Here is an 8030-nt window from a genome sequence, read left to right on the forward strand (position 1 = left end):
CGTCTCTTCGGCTTTGTACCTCTACGGATACGGTACATTTGGAGTACATATCCGGGTTCTTCTATTCGGTGAGTTCTAGTAGAGTTATTCTTCTATTCTCATTCATTCGCGGGTTCATCGTCTGTTCTTGTAGCAGATACTCTAGAAGAGGGCCCCTGATAAAGACGGGATAACCCTGCGTGACTCTAGAGTAGTAGTCGAAGGCATAGGCGTGGTGTCTGGGCCTTAGATTACCTTTGTTTGTCTCGTATTCAGCTGGTATTGAGGGGTAGACGGCAGGTGGTGACAGCCCTGTCCGTCCGCTACGGAGACAGTCTGCGTGGTTAGTGCACTCCCCCCCCCCCCCCCCCGCCTGGATACGACATAGAGCGATACCGGACATTCCTTGGCAGACCAGGGTCAAACCAGTGCCTGAAGCGAGCGAGTGGAAATATTAGTGTATCTTCGCTTGAACCTATCCATAGATCAGAATCACACTATCCTAAGGTCTCTTTATCTCTTATCTTCTTCGGGGTAATCTAGTTAGAAGATAGTTACACACCCATTCCTCGTGGAAAATATGATACTCTGAATACTCCCGGGTGAAGTGCTACAACGGTATTTCTGTGCGCTTGCGGATTCCTCTGTGAGAGTTAAGAAATACCAACAAGCATTTCTGGCGCCGTTGCCGGGGAATGGTTGCTGTAGTTATCTTCGAACCTAGTTTATCCGTGTGTCTTTTCTTTTACCTTTTCTTTTCTTTTATCTTTTCTTTTCTTTTATCCTTATACCATGTCATATTCTTCTATCCACCAACTCTCTACCTCCGAGGATGAGTTCTCAAAGCCATCAACCTCTCCGAGGCATTTCACGACTTCTGGCTATGAACTCCATCCTCGCATCATTGCTATGGTTCGGGCACAAACCTTCTCTGGTTTAGAAACCGAAGATCCCGACCTTCATTTGCAAGTGTTCGAGGAACTGTGTTCATGCTTGGTAATACCAGGCATATCACAAGAAACCTTGAGGTGGAAGTTGTTCCCTTTCTCTCTTGTGGGGAAGGCGGAACAATGGTACACTCACAACGTGAGGCATACGATCCATGATTGGGAAGAGCTCCGAGATGACTTTTGTCTCTCGTTCTCTTCTGCATCCCATACAGCCTCTCTTCGAAGTGAAATCCTTGCATTTGAACAAATGGAGAAGGAGTCCCTAGGTGCGGCATGGGCAAGATTCTCACACCTATTAGCTACATGCCCAGACTGGTCTATACCCGAAGATGTATCCTTGCACATCTTTTACACAGGTTTAGACATGGACTCAGCCGACGATCTCGATGTCGCCGCTGGAGGTTCGTTTGCACACCGATCTCCAACAGAAGGAAGAGAAATCCTAGATCGCATCTTAAGAAAGTCTTCTCTTCCTTCCTATCCTCGTGAGCCCTAACACGAGTCCCGATCACACCATGAGAGCCCCTCATCAGCCGAATCCAACCCTTCACCTTCCACATCCCTAGATTCGTCTATTGAGCCCTCTCCTGAACCACAAACATCGAAGGAAGAAGAAATTCAATCTTTGAAGTTCTCTTCCCAACTCGAGGATTATCTTTATGAAATGCTTACACACACCTCGAGTTACCTTTGTGATAGGAGACCTACGGCATCCCTTTCTTCTCCTAGAAAAATCCATGAACGAGGAATGGTTGGAGGGAATGAAACCCCCTTCTGAAGCATTTCAAATTAGCTCACCCTCCACGACCATTTCTTGTTAAAAAAAAAGGAACTGCCGTAGAAGCCCTTCATGACCCCACTACCGAGGCTTGCATCATGTCCGAATTTCTCACAGAAACCTTCGTAGGAAGCATGCCTTTAGACCCGACCGACAGACTCTTTCGAAGTCCTTTAGGAATATTCTTTGAATGTCGAGGGATTGCACGAGCAGTGCCGGCCAAGATAGACAAAATCGAGGTTCTCTTAGACTTCCATGTCTACCCAATCATCGATTTTGATCTTCTTATAGGCTCCCCTTTAGAAAACATTCTCCAAGAAAAATCATCGCAAGGGAGCCTCAGTCATGCTTCCGGCGAAACTGCTGTCACCACTCCTATCTCCTGCCCGGAAAATCCAATGGTGGAGCATCATGATGATCACAACCCATTAGAAAAGATGATGCTTGCGTCACCATTGACCTATCCAAACATTGCTTCTCCTCCTGATCCTCTCAATGAAGCACTTCTCGAGGAAAACACCAGGGAGGAATGGTTAGATAGACTAATAGACTTTTCTGAAGCAGTTTGGATTGAGTCACCCTCCACAATCATTCCATGTTCCATACGGGGAATCACCGTAGAAGCCCAGCTTATCCCCAACATGGAGGGTAATATCATGCCATGGCACTTGGCACACTCTTTCTTAGGTAATGTTTCGCTAAATCCATCCGGCAAACTCTTAGAAAGTTGTCCCTTTGGACACATTCTTGAGTGCCGAGGGGTCGCAAGTGTTGTGCCAATTACTATAGACAAAATCGAGGTCAACCTTGACTTTCACATCTTTGATGTCCTCGATTTTGATCTTCTCATAGGCTACCCTCCAGACAACCTTCATCATACACCTCTAGGGAGCCTATTCGAGAAACTTAGGAAAATGATTTCTGCCACACATTGCTTAGAAAATCCTTCAGCGAAGCTTTTTCCCAAGCAAAACCTGCTCGAGATGATAGTTCAAACCTCATCATCCACGATCGAGTTTGAGCCTCGTCCCACTAGCCCACATTGTCTTGTTCTCGATCATGAACAAGATACAACCATGATCGTCCACGATGAACCTCTTGAGGCAAAGAACTCTTGGGCTAGGGAATTCAATGAGGCGCTGCCTCTAGAGTGCGAAGAAAAAGATTCTATAGACGAGCATGACATCTTCATCCTGGAATCACCTCCACCATGCTCTTTTAGCACCCCTCCAGAGCCAGCCGCCTATTGCACCACGAATGCTTTCGCAAGCTGCAACCTCCTTAAAACTCTCTCTAGCAAAACATTTAGAAAGATGGTTGTAGACGCCTTTGTTTATCGTAAGCATTGTAAATTTCGTGGTTGCACTATCGCACTAACCCTGCAGCTCAAGCACAATCGATGGATGGTGGTGCAGGTGGGGCTACATCACCAATTGATAGCTGCAGGAAGAAGCCCCCATGGTCAAGCTCATGACCTTAAACGAAGCGCTGCCGGGAGACAGCCCGGGTCATAAAAAAAGGAGAATATATATAAAAATATTCCTTATTTATAATAAGCATGAATATGTTTTCAGTATAGTATACACCTTCGGGTATTCTTGGCCCTAACCATTGCAGGTTAAGATTAAGAAAGACAGGGGACATACGATAGCCGAAAACATGGGGACTACATCAACACTTTGGTACACCTGCGATGGAGGACATTTTGAAGAAGGCACCAACACCGCGCACTTGATTCAGTGTCATATGACACATTCCAAGTGTGGGGGAGATTGGTAATCACCCCGCGATAAGATCCATCCGTACCAAGGTTGGTACTAGCCTACTCTTCGAAAGAAAAAGAAAAAAAGAGAGATGTAGAAAAAGAAGAAAAAAAGAGTGAGTGAAAAAAAGGAGAAAAGAAAGAGAGAAAAAAGGGTATATATAAAAAAGGGGAGTGAGAAAGGAAGGGAATGAGAGTGAGCCAGCTAGCTCTACACACATCAAAGGCTGTCTTGCGTGCACGTCTTCAAGCTGTGGCATTACACTTCAGTAGAAAAACATTTCGTCACCTGGCTCCACCCAACCTTGCTCTCGCGCTTGCAAAGCCTTGCCATAACTCTCATCTGCTGCCAACTTTGCATAGCGTCGCTAGCAGCCCCAACGCACGCAACAGAAGAGGAATGCTCCTCTTATGATCCGGGGCTTTGCTACTCCACCCCATTTGGCACATGCTCTTATGTAAAGAAAGGAGACATACCTTGCACCTCCAATCCCAAAGTATTGTGCCAACGGATCGTGCCACCAAGGTCTATGGTTTTCTACACACTAGATGTGTGTACAACCGAGCCTTGTTATTCACCTGAGTTGGGATGGACTGAGTACTCTCCTCCATTTCAAACCCGCATCAAAAGGAGGAATCGTCAACAACCATATGCGACCATGCCACCACTGCAGCAACTCCAAGACATCCATCCATATATGCTGCTGGTAAGTACACTCAGGTATGTGCCAAGGTAAGTCAATGTTCACCAATCCTTCACTCATATTTATCTCCTTTTGAACATAGCTTTATTTTACAAATGCATGCAACCTTTGCCTGTTTTTTGGTATGCTTTGGTTTTAGCCTAGTGCTTGGGATCTTTAATCAAATGAGGCTTCATGTCAAATTTGATTAATGATCCATCAGAGTACATACTTTCATAGGCATTGGATGTATATATTTTGCGGACTAACCCCTACAGGGAAGACTTCAAATAGATAGGGAAGTCCTGAAGCTAAATTCATACTGGAGGTAAATCAAGGCTCGAGATGTACATCAAAAGAAAAAAATGAACAACGAACAATGGAGGCACAAATCACCTTTTGAGGTGCACTGTGAGTATTTTGTCAAAATGCCCCTTTATGTTCATGCAGTTTTATCCCAGCCTTGTTTGAGTTTTATTAAAGAAAACATAAAAAATTGGTGAACAACAATAAATACCCTTTGAAAAAAGTATCTATCTCTCTCTTGAAAAAAAATGATGAAATAAAATAATGGCAAACACTTTGGGATCAATGGCTTTTGAACCTTCAAATTTGTTTTTCCTTAAAAGCATGGATGTGAACAACTAATCTCAAGGCAATAGTGGAATCCCTTCAAAATTCTTCTCTAAACATGCCTCGAGTATTTGTTGTCTACTAACCTTTTGCAGGAAATAAAAAGAAAACAACCTTCGAGCAACATGCAACAACTCAACACTCATGCAACGCTCCTTGGTTACATGGAGGACAGATGCACGAGGAACTAAGCAGAACAAATGCAAAACTTTGCTTCACAAAAGCTTAGCTATTGCATTATCATTCATGCTTGGTAAGTTCTATCAGGTAAGTAATCTCACAACTCGTGCATCCTCATGCCATGCTTTCACCCTGCTAAGTTACCCATCATGCCTAGTTTGCCATAAAAAAACATAAAACAATAAAATAAAATAAAAAGTAACAATAAAATAAAGAAAATTAGGCTTTTCACATACTCGTTCAATAAAAGTTTAGACTCCCCGGTGTTTACAATCGGCAGAGTCCTTGCTTGTTTCCACCTTTGTTTTGTTGAATAAAAGCAGATACAAAAATAAGTGTGGGGGAGATCTCTCAAAAGCACAAAGAGCAAACTCACTTGAGATCTGTCCCCCAACATGACGCACAACATCAACGGACCAGCATCATACAACACACCTAAGACAGGACTTGATGGGCCACAATGAGGACAGCCGATTGACCCTAGGGTCTACCGAACCATTGAAGCCCATACAGCCCTGCATCATCCATCACGCTGGTTTGCATCCTAAACTCACACCTCCCTGTTCAAATAAATTATGATATGAAATTTTCAACTCCAAATCACAATGCAAAGAAGGGCCTTGCACTCCATGCGCTTTCATGAATAAACATGCATACTCTTTATTCCTTACATTCTCTCTAGTTCTAGTGAACAATTATCTTCATAGGGAACCCATGCTATCTAAGTAATTGACGAGTGCGATATGATTGGATGAATGGAACCATGCTTTTCCTTGCAAAGTACTTGGGATTTCTTTTAAAAAAAATACCATGGCTTGTCTCCTCAAATTACAAATTCCTGCCAAGGCCAAAGTTAGATTTTCATGATCAAACCCTCATATGCAGTTTGACTTTGCTTTGAGTTTTGTCAAATTCTTTGACCCTTGTTAGAGACTTGTCATACTCTCATGATCAAGATCACGTACACGTCCACTCACATGCTATACTTCTACCATTGGAAGATAGCAATCATTTATATCCACTCACAAAATAAAACTCCAAGTTCTATCATATCTCTCTCTCTCCAAGGTTACCATCAAGGATATGGGCTATACAAAAAAGAAATAAAAGATGCATACCCAAAGAAGGTATGCCACATGCCCAAAAAGCATGATGGAAAAAAAGAGAAAAGACGCATACCCAAAGAAGGTATGCGACATGTCCATAAGCCATGTCGAAAAAAATAAAAGAGAAGAATATATATATATATATATATATATATATATATATATATATATATATATATATATAGACACACAGCCTATGTCCAAGAAAAAAATACAAAGAGAGAGATAGACCATCCAATGGAGTTCATCCACTATCCAACAAAAATATTTCACACACTTGCACCTCTTGATCAGGTTGTATGACTCGTTTCTGCTTGGATCTTGTTTTTTACTTAACAACATAAGCAAAGCAAACGTGCCTCTTTACCCCTACCCTGAGCTCCACATAAGTCTGATTAGACGGTAGGAGAAAAGAAGGCAACAACTTTGCCTTGGTGAGGTTCTGAAACAAAAAGAGAGATTTGAGAGAATAATTTGAGGAGCAAGACTATGCTTTTGTTTTAAAAAAATAAAACCCAAGTTTCCGAGCAGGAAGAGCTAGGAACCTGAAGTTTGCTTCATTCTGTTCTTCAATTACCCAAGAAAGCATGGTAGCCACATAAAAGTTCCACAAGGATGGGAAGAAGCTTGGAATAACTTGTATGCAGGTTATGTTCAAGGAGTGGCATCCGCCTTAGTCCTTCAAACTTTACTCGAGGACGAGCAAAGGGCTAAGTGTGGGGGTGTTGTTGATGGTCCTTAAGTGCTAAAAGTAACCGTCAATTCTTGCAGCTTTTCAGGATATTTAATCACCAAACTTAGATATAGGGCTTGTAACTAATCAATTCCACGAGTTTTGGTGAATTGTCATCTGCAGGCACCCACATCTGCAAAGCGGGGAAAACACAGGAGAACACACGATAAAATGCACAAAATACTGCTACCCATAAATGACACTTACAAGGAGGGCCCACAAATTAGAGAAAACGGGCGCGCCACGCAAGATGCACCTGAGGATAAGACTCAGGGCCCACATGTCAGCCTACTAGAGGAAGCATAACTGAAGAACCTACACCTGGGGGTCGGCCGACCCCCAGGTTCGGCCGAACCTGGACAAGCGTATGTCCAGGTGCAGCTCGACGTGGAGTAGCCCCTAAGCAACCTCATCCCGTGGAGATATGGTTTCCATGTAAAGAACCACGTAGAGTAGCCCCTACTCCACCTCCACCACTATATAAGGGGGCCCCTCTCCCCCTCTCATTCATTCACCATTCATTCCACCATCCAACACACACCATTTCATATGTGAAGGAGAAGAGTAGAGAGGCTCCACCTCTTGTATCATTAGCCTAGGGAGTGTGTGAGGAAGGAGTTCGGAGAAGAGCCGGACTTGTCGGCGTCTCTTTGGCTTTGTACCTCTACGGATATGGTACATTTGGAGTACATATCCGGGTTCTTCTATTCGGTGAGTTCTAGTAGGGATATTCTTTTGTTCTCATTCGTTCACTGGTTCATCGTCCGTTCTCGTAGCGGATACTCTAGAAGAAGGCCCCTGATAAAAACGGGATAACCCTGCGCGACTCTAAAGTAGTAGTCGAAGGTATAGGCGTGGTGTCTGGGCCTTAGATTACCTTTGTTTGTCTCATATTCAGCTGGTATTGAGGGGTAGACGGCAGGTGGTGACAGCCCTGTCCGTCCGCTACAGAGACAGTCTGCGTGGTTAGTGCACTCCCCCCCTGCTTGGATACGACATAGAGCGATACCGGATATTCCTTGGTAGACCAGGGTCAAACCGGTGCCTGAAGCGAGCGAGTGGAAACATTAGTGTATCTTTGCTTGAACCTATCCATAGATCAGAATCACACTATCCTAAGGTCTCTTTATCTCTTACCTTCTTCGGGGTAATCTAGTTAGAAGATAGTTACACACCCGTTCCTCGTGGAAAATATGATACCATGAATACTCCCGGGTGAAGTGCTA

This window comes from Panicum virgatum, chromosome 4N (genome assembly GCF_016808335.1).
Source record: "Panicum virgatum strain AP13 chromosome 4N, P.virgatum_v5, whole genome shotgun sequence".
Lineage (NCBI taxonomy): Eukaryota > Viridiplantae > Streptophyta > Magnoliopsida > Poales > Poaceae > Panicum > Panicum virgatum.